A 10,638-nucleotide genomic window follows, 5' to 3' on the forward strand; every position below is an offset into this window, starting at 1 on the left:
GAGTTTCAACATTAGGCTGACCTTGCCTAACTGCTCTTCTTATGGATGTTGCTCCAGCCAATTCCTTCTTTATTAACTCCACCGTTGGATTTTTTTTTGTGTCAAAAAGACCCAGAGTAAGAAAAAAAGTCATCCCCAGCTCATTAATAATAGGCACGATCCAAGGATGCACAACCTATATAAAAAATATAGGAGGAATTTAAATCATATAATAATAATTTGCAGTTAGTTGGGTTACATAGGGCTCGGGTTACATAGATGTTAACACAACCAACTTATGCATTAGACGATTTAGCTACCGCAACAGCTGATCTGTATGTTGAAACAAATTGATAATATGTTGCATCATATTACCCAACTATTGCATAAGTTGTAGTAGATGGGTAATTTGTTGAGTAGGGTTCAGAGAACCAGAGCAACAGATGGTTAATCTGTTGCAAAATATAGATTATCTATTGCAACAAATTACCCATCTGTTGCACCAGTTACAGTTGATGGGTAATCTGTTACAACAGACAACCCATCTGTCGCAACAGATCAAACATCTGTTTCAATATCTTTCTTTGAGTCAAATTATTTTAGTTGAAAAAAGACATACTACATCATTCAGAGGGTTAAAGAGATCAGCCTCGTTAATATTTTTTTTGCTGCTTTCTGCTGTAGCCAACCACCTAAGGATCCTTGGATGAGAAACCTTATCCAGGTAATCCTTGAAATGCTTTCGGAGGGGAAAAATGGCTTCACATGCCCAAGCCTAAAAATTAAAAATATGAAGCAAGCAAAAAAAAAGTCATAACTATATTCAATATAAATTATGAATGCGTAAAAATAGTGATCAATTTTATCATGAAAGCCCAAGGAAAGCCGTATAATGTGGTCGTCTTTGGCTTTAGTTTTTCAGTAAATATTTGATAGTGAAGTAGTAGTTATAGTATCCCCAGGGATAGTCGTTGAATTTTCTAAAATCATCAGCAAGCTCTAACAAATCATGTTCTATGACTTTCCTAATGTCTCTTGCCAATAAAACAGAATAGACAAACCAAACTAAGAACAATTTATTCCTGTAGTGCTTTGGTATGTCTTTATTCTTGAGATCCACCATCAAATCCTCCACTCTGTAGCTAGGTCCAACAATGTCCAACAGCCCATCTTTTTTTACCTTACATTTATTGGACCCTTCGTGGGGTGTTTTCTTGATGAGAGGTTCTTCTGGACGATTGCATCTCAAGCTCGTCACTATGGCAAACTCTTTCAATCCAAAAACAAACCGGCAAGCCACAGTAGTTGATCCAGACTTCATCCATCTTTTTTCCACCCTCCTTCGAACCTCTATCATCCCCCGCATACTTGATCCTACGCTTGAGGAGGCCATATACCATGATCATTGGGAAACAAAGAGGCCGGGCCCCAGACAGCTCAAGAAAGTATGCAAAGCAGCTCTTCTTAAAAAGTTCATCTATGTTTTCCTTCTTCATAATACTCTTAAGTTCGTTAAAAGGTTTCCCCAACTGACATTTCAGTATAACATCACGAAATACTGCGTTAGGATTACTCATCGGCATCGCAACTCGAAACCCGATGATACTAATAGTTTTGACAAAATCACGCTGGGATTTTGATGTTATTTCATGCTCCATTAGTGATAAGGAGTTATCACTTTCCTCAGCTTCATTTTGCCCTGACTGAGATTGTTCTGGAAGTTTCTCCGAATCTATCTATAGTCTAGCCTTTTTTGTTGGGTGGCCAGAAATTGATCTACTTTAAATTTCCGTTCTTTTGGGAGACACCTTTTAACTACAAACAATAGAAAAATAAAAAATATATTACATTTGATGTCTGCATAATTTTTTAAAAAAAGGTGAGACAAATTTCAATAAATTATTCTACGCGACAAACAAAAAAAATACTCCAACGGACAACCCATCAGTTGGAACATATGGGAAACCCAAATCTGTTTGAAGACCTATTTAATATCTCTCAACAGATATTCCACCTGTTGCAACAGATGGACAAATTATAATATATTATTGTACGTCACATTACAAAAAAATACTCGAGCGGATAACCCATCAGTTGGAACAGATGAAGAATCTGTTTGAAGACCTATTTAATATCTCCCAACAGATTTTCCACCCATTGCAACAGATGGACCACCACCACCTCAACCAATGCCACCACCAGTACCACCAAAACCACCACCAATGCCACCAATACCAACACCAAGACCACCGACACAACCACCAAAAAACACAAACACCAACACCAACACCAACAACCACCAACAATACCGCAAACACCATCCAACAATACCACGATAGTTAAAAAAACACTGAGAGAAAAACTAGAGTTTTCTCGGGTGCTTCCTACCTTTTTAGCACTAAAACTCAAAATTGTTAACCCATTCTTGAAGATAATACAACTAAAAGTCTTCTTTTTAATCATTAACTAAAAACTCCTATTTTTTATAAATAACAAATGTAGAACTCTTCTTGAACTCTGTTACCTATGAAGACAGAGAAAACTATGAATACAAATGGGAATGAAGTAAAAAACAATAACTATATATGGTTGTAAATGTGAAGAAAATCGACCTATTTTGAAGGGTTGAGCAATATGTTGAGTAGTTGTTATTTGTATCATTAAGAGAGAGAGGAGACCCTTAGAGAGAGAAAGAGTGGAGAGAGAAAAGCGAGAACTTCAGATTTGAAATGAAAAGTTTTTCACGCAAACGGATGATTTGTAATTTTGAAAATGAATAATAAGTTTTGAAATTGATAATTTGATCCAAATTGATCTTAATTAATTTTATAAATTTTAAAAGATATAGTTTTTAGAACATTAAGTTGATGAGAGCTCATTTCAACTCAGAGTGATCGATAGATGACTCGGGTCGGGATAAACGTATTACCAACACCATGCAATTGCAAAGACTCGATTGGATTTGTAGTTGACCCTGTGAGCTTATTCATTCATCCATAGTTCCACCTAAATCAACTTAGGAACTATCACTATCCTAAAATTGAGTTGATGAGAACTTATTTTAACTCAAAGTGATCGATCAATGACTCGAGTCGGGATGAACACAATACCAATGCGATGCAATTATAAAGACTCAATTGGATTTGTAGTTGACCCTGTGAGCTCATTCATTCATCCCTAGTTCCACCTAAATCAACTTAAGTACTATCACTAGCCTAACATTGAGTTGATGAAAACTCATTTTAACTCAAAGTGATCGATGGATGACTCGGGTCGGGATAAATGCAATACCAATGCCATACAATTACAAAGACTTGATTGGATTTATAGTTGACCCTGTGAGCTCATTTATTCCTAGTTCCACCTAAATCAACTTAGGTACTATCACTATCCTGACATTGAGTTGATGAGAACTCATTTTAACTCAGAGTGATCGATCAACGACTCGGGTCGAGATGAACGCAATACCAATGCCATGCAACTACAAAGACTTGATTGGATTTGTATTTGACCCTGTGAGCTCATTCATTCATCCATAGTTCCACCTAAATAAACTTAGGTACTATCATTATCCTAAAATTAAGTTGATGAGAACTTATTTTAACTCATAGTGATCGATCAATGACTCGGGTCGAGACAAACGCAATACCAATGCCTTAAATTGCAAAGACTCGATTGGATTTGTAGTTGACCCTATGAGCTCATTCATTCATCCTTATTTCCACGTAAATCAACTTAGGTACTATTACTATCCTATCATTGAGTTGATGAGAACTCATTTCAACTCAGAGTGATCAATCGATGACTCAGGTCAGGATGAATATAATACCAACGTCATGCAATTGCAAAGACTCAATTGGATTTATAGTTGACCCTGTGAGCTCATTTATTCATCCCTAGTTCTGCCTAAATCAACTTAGGTGATATCACTACCCTACCATTGAGTTGATTAGAACTCAATTCAACTTAAAGCGATCGATTGATGACTCATGTCGGGATGAACGTAATACCAATGCCAAGCAATTACAAAGACTCGATTGGATTTGTAGTTGAACCAGTGAGATCATTCATTCATCCCTAATTCCACCTAAATAAACTTAGGTACTATCACTATCCTACCATTGAGTTGATTTGAACTCATTACAAATGAGCTCAATCTCTCAGCCTTTCAGCTGATTGCTCTTCTCTAATATAGATAATAAGATATCTGCTATGCAAAAGTCTACACCATCGCCAGAAATGCTTGCCAGGAAGAAATTATTCAGAAGATATCTATTGATACCTTCTAAAGAATTACTTCCTGGCAAGCATGTCTGGCGATGGTGTAGACTTTTGCATAGTAGATATCTTATCATCTATCTTAAAGAAGAGTGATGAGCAGAAAAGCTAACAGATTGAGCTTATTTGATTTGTCCACTAACTCGGTCATATTTTTTGATAGGGTAATGAGCTCGGAGTTATGTAGCGTTTGATAGGCTTGGTAGAGTTGGTTTAGATCACACGCTACATAACTCCTTACTTATTAGTTTATCAAATTGGTTGAGCAAGATATATGGAGCAACGCTTGATAAAAGTGTGTTGTTCAACTGTTGGGACCACATCTTCAACGTGTATCAACATATTTTGACCTAAAACAAACACAACGACCCTTCATGTATCCTTTAAGGCTTCTGAAGAAAGTCTTTTGAAGGGCTTCTAGAATGCCACAACTTTGAAGGTAGTATTCCTGATCGAGCTTACAAGAGATGAGGAACTCCGTACCAACTTTGAAGATGGCAACGACCAGCTTGAATACAGAATCAACAAGCTGGAGGTAAGCTTAAAAATTATCAAGATTTACATACTACAGCAAGCATCTGATCTTCTCCAAGGAATGTTGAAAGCATGCTAAGGCAAGAAAACACAATCAATTAATCCATATTTCTAAGGAAGTAATGATACTCTATTTGTCTTTCAATCTCATTTGTGGTTTCGATCAGGTCAACAATAGTGGACCTGATTGGAAACACAAATAAGAAGGCATGGGATGAAATTTAAAATTCAAAAATTGCCGCCTTCGCTTAGATTCCTTATTTTAACTGCAGTTTCTATTGGCGTAAGTTTTCTAGACTTGTTGTACATCATTTCAACCCTCGATGTTCGTGAGGCTTCTTTGTTGGTCTTCTCATATTTTCTATCTTGGTGATAATCCCGACCACGTAGCTCCCTAGAAAAGTGTCCATCTGTATTTTTTTTTTAGAGAGACAACAGACGAAATTACATTATCGGATACACTTTCATATTTGCACTTAATTCATATTTCGCATCTTTTAAGCTAATTCCATTTGCCAAATTCGTTAGAAGTTACTTTGTACCCTATGTCTCTTCTTTAATTAGCTCTCAGATGATATAGTCTTCTATCAACCACCCATTTTCCCTCGTAGGAATTCTCCTACTGCACCTTCTAGCATATAATCATCACCCCGAGCGAGCAACCCAACCATATAAATTTAGGCCCGCAAAATTTTATTGGTTTTTTGTTCTTCTTTGATGTAGTGCGAGGCTTTGGAGGTGTTCTCAGAGTCCAATGCACACTAAAAGTTAAGTCCAATCGCTATTGGTTCTCTTCAATGACGATAAATATTAATCCCTTCTCAAAACTTGACACGCATAAACACGAGCAACAACCGTCAGTAATTCATAACAGGGTATCTGCACCATCTTCATGAGGTCCTCAGCCTTATCAATTTCGAACCCATCAAACTTAATGATACAATGTAGGATCTTGTTTGAATGATCAGTGCCTAATCAATTAAAAACTGCATTCACAAAAACATTGTACTTTGTGTGTGTTATCCCGGTGAGCTTATCAGTAATACATACTTAACTCCCACACATATGATAGTGGATTCATCTGCATGCACCATATTCTTCCTAGCCCATCTATAGCTTAAATTTAATAAACAGATGACTAGCTAGTTGCAACAGATGCCACATCTGTTTATATTGTCAAACAATTGGAGAATTCTGTTACGACAGATGATCAACCTGTTGCAACATATGATGTATCTGTTGGAAAAATCAAACAAATATGTACATCTGTTGTAAAATATTGCCAGTATGTTGTAAGTTATCTAACAGAAAGAATATATTTTGCAACAGATTACCCATTTGTTAGATTTATTTTAAAGTTATTTTCTTTTCTTTTTGAGATATAATGATTTATAAATAGGTCCCTCCTTACAAATATGGATGATCCAGATTCATATAAAAATATTCATATCAAGTCCTTGAGTGAACTTCAAAGGCAGTTTGATGAACTCAGAGAGATTTGGCTGACTTCAGAGCAAGGCTGCTGGATGAAAAATATCCGATTTACAATAATAATAATAGTAGTAATTATAATTAGGTAATATATTTTATTTTAGCGTATGTATTTTTCTCCTTTTGTATATCGGATCTACCCAAGGGATTCAAAAATCTATGTTTCATTTGGTGGTCGACTTTAAATTTTTAATTCTTATTTAGTATTTAATAATCATTTTGTTTATTCCTTGTTTTCAATATATCGACGATTGGTGGTAGGAATTGAGCAATTTGTATCATCAGAGGTTAATATGATGCGATAGATCGATCATATATTGCATCAGACGGTTATTAATAAAAAGGTCATTGTTGTTATTGAGGGGGTGAAAAAGACATGACGTTCCAATTATTTAATATGAAAAATGTTTCATAAATAAATAATAAGGAAATAAATGATAAACACAATTTATAACCGTAAAAGAATGGTTATCTAATTTTAATAACTGATCATGACTTTTCACCATTTTTGTTTTTTAATTTATTTTTTAAAATTATTTATTATCTAATAAAAAAAGTTACAATATTGGATTAATTAACTTATATGATAATTGTTAAGAAAAACAAGGTGAAGGTCAGCCATGACTTTTTATCTAAAACAAAAACACATACATTCAATAGTGTTGCTGATGCATCAAATTCTCCATTTGTTCCGACTGATGTATCAGTTGTTAGAAGAAATAAAAAAAATATTAATATAGAACGTCTATTTGTTGCTACAGATGGTATATCTGTTGCAACTGATGGTTTATCAGATTCAACAGATATATAATCTATTGCCAGAAAATAAAAATGGTTATTATTTTACTAAAGAATTTGAAAAGGTGTTTTTTTAATTTATAAAATAAAAAAGTCAGTAAATTTGGATTAATGATATGATAATAGTTTTATTTTTAAAATGTTGATTATATGTTGCAACAAATATATTATCTGATTCAACAGGTTCACGATTGTTGCAACAAATGATATATCTGTTGTCACAGATGATTTATCTGATGTAACCGATATAGAATCTGTTGTCACAACTCAATAAAAATGGTTCTTGGAAAGAACTAACTAATAATAATAATCTAAAAAGTCATGACTTATCACAATATTTATTAATTTAATTAAGTCATTACTTTTCACAGTAATAAAAAATGTAATTAATAAATGAAAGTGAACAGTTAGATTATATATTGCAACAGATAAGTTATCTGATGTAACATATTTTATATTTGTTGCAACAGATGATATATATGTTGTCACAAATGTGTTATCTGATGCAACAGATATAGAATCTGTTGCCAAAACTCAATAAAAACGGTTCTTGAAAAGAACTAATTAATAATAATAATCTGAAAAGTCATGACTTATCACAATATTTATTTTCTCAATTTAATCAAAAATGTAATTAATGAATGGAGGTGAACAGTCGCGCCTTTTTGCCTCTCATTCAAATTCAATCCTCTATAAATAGGTCCCTCCTTACTCAATTATTCATTCAACTACACTCTATTTATTTATTTATTGCATCTTGTCTTTCATATTACACTTTAGAAGATTATGGATGACCCAGTGTAGAACGTTGCTTTTCTGCAAGACGCCATGAATGAACTTCAAAATCAAGTTCGTGACCTGTAATGGGAACTGGGAGGAGTTAAAGCAAGAATGCTCTGCGAGATACACAGGCTGAGGAGGGCCTTGCTACTTTCGGTTGAAGATTGGCCGGCTAGCAATGATGATGATAATAATAATAATAATAATTAGATTATTATTTTTCTTTTAGTCTATTATATGTATTTTTATTTATTTTTGTTTGATAAAAAAATTACATTTGATCTTTGATGTTTTAATCCATATTTAATTTTCATTATGTCTATTATCTTTTCAACAAACATGTCGATGATTCGACGTAAAAAGGAATAATTTAGAATCCAGTAGCAATAGCAAGATTTATCTATTGGGTTTGTGGCAGGGGATGATGTGTTGTTCAAAATAGATTACTCATGTTGCAATGGATAAGAAGTCTAATGCAATAGATAAATAGTCTGTTTCAACAGATGACTAGTTTGCTTCTTGGCTCTGGCATTTTAATTCGTACTCCCTCTATCTCAAATTACCCATCCCTGATTGAGATACCATATTGATTAAGAAAAATAATTAATAATATGTCTAGTTTACAATAACCCACTGATCAGTTGGTGGGACAGTAGACGTGTTTGAAATAACCATTGTTTGCTATTAAATTGAAATTTCATAAGAGAAGAAAGCTTTTAATGTTGGTCGGCGTATAGTCCCCCTAGTAAGTGATGTTTCCATTTTAATTTGAAGAAAAGGTGATCAATGCAAAGGGTAAAACATGAATTTTTTTAATCTTTTCTTGATTAATGAAAAAGACAAGTAAATTGAGAAATCGAATTAGAAAATTTGGGACTAGTAATTGGACGTAAGGAATAATTTTGAATCCAGTAGCAATAGCAAGAGTTGAAATATATTGGTTATCTGTTGGGTTTGTGGCAAGGGCTGATTTGTGTTGTTCCAAACAGATTAATCATTCGTTGAAACAGATAATTAGTTTGGTGCAACAGACAATACATTTGATGCAACAAATAATACGTCTGATGCAACAGATAAATCTTCCGATGCAACAGATTACTCATCTGATGCTGCAGATGATTGATATGTTTAAATTGTGGGCACTTATGTTGGATTCATGATCGGGGTTCTATCCATTGTTGGAAAAATAAAAGTGTACCCAGATGACAAATACAAATAAAAATCATAATTTTACTTACCAAAGTCACCTATGAAGTAATGCCACAGTGGAAAGTGATCTAGTAAACAAAATTTGACCTAAGAAATTGGTCAGATAGCAGCAATAGTGTTGTACCAACAACAACAAGAACAACAACAAATGACCGACAAGAAGAAGATGAAGATGATAAAGAAGTATAAGATGATGATAATGAAGTAGAAGATGATGAATAAAGCAGCAGAAACAATGAACAACAAAAATCTCTAAGAGAGAGAAAATAGCAATCGATGAGAAGAAAGAGAAAGATGCCTTTTTTTTCACTCTATTTCCCGTTATTTTAGGTAAACATTGTGATCAAAGTGTAAATTTAAAAACTTGTGAGTTATTTTCAAACTTTTCCAACTTTCTTAATCCATAATAAAGTAATTGTCACCTCCAACTAATAATTAAGACTTGTGTCACCCACACCTTATTTTAAAACTCTTTTGTCACCTGTGGCCCAAATCCCCTAATAACTTCAGGTTCTTATTTGTCGAATTCTTTCTTTATAGGAAAGTTCACACAAAAAATATTGCATCTATAGTTTTACTTGAAACAGTGACATTTTAGAAAGATACAATACATGGTAAAAGTTTAGATTTTTTTTTTACAAGAATAGATAGCTTATATTATTTTAGGTTGCATTTGTTTTTCTAAAGATTACGTCTAAATCTGAATACACGTCTGAATAATTAAGATCTTGTTTCTAGATCTGAAAACTGAATGATTAATACAAAAAAAAATTATTTGTAAATAAAATAGAATAAAAATACAATTCAAATAAAAAACTAATTATATATTTAAAAAGTATGTAATTTAATACAATAAAATTATTATTTAATTGAAAAAAAATATTTATGTTTGTTAGTGATAGTGGAGATGGTTTATAATGGTGGTTGCGGTGACAATGATTGATGCTAGTGATTAGTAATGTTAGTGGTGATAGTTGTGATGATTGGTATTGTAGTGACTGTTATGATGGTGGCGGTTGATAGTGATGGTGGTGGTTGTGATGTGACGTTGCTTGATATTAGTAGTTGAAAGTGTTGATTATGATGGCTGAAAAATGAATGAATGATGGTTGACGATATGTTGGTCTAAGTTGGAGATATTGTTAGTTGTGATGGTGTAGGTGGTTGTTAGTAGAGATAAATTGTAGCAATAATAGTGATTGAAGTGATGGTAGAGGTGACTTACTTGTGACAATGGTGTTGGCCTCCGAAGAATGTACAGAGGTTGTGATGTATTAGTGGTAGTTAGCAGTGATGCTAGTTGTGATAGATGAGTTGGTCGATAGTAGGGATTGGCTGATAGTGGTTGATAATGGTGGTGCTATTAACGGTGGTGGTGGCGTTAAATATAATTAGAATAATAGAGGTAGTAGGTGTGGTAGCAGTTGACAATAGTGATTGGTAGCGATATTTGTTGTCGATGGTGGTTATGATGGTGGAGGTGATTAGTGGTGGTTGACAATGATGGCAGTGGCAGAGGTAGTGACTGATGATTATGAATAGAGTGACAGTGAATATTATCCAACACCA

The sequence above is a fragment of the Capsicum annuum genome, chromosome 10 (assembly GCF_002878395.1).
Source record: "Capsicum annuum cultivar UCD-10X-F1 chromosome 10, UCD10Xv1.1, whole genome shotgun sequence".
Taxonomy (NCBI): domain Eukaryota; kingdom Viridiplantae; phylum Streptophyta; class Magnoliopsida; order Solanales; family Solanaceae; genus Capsicum; species Capsicum annuum.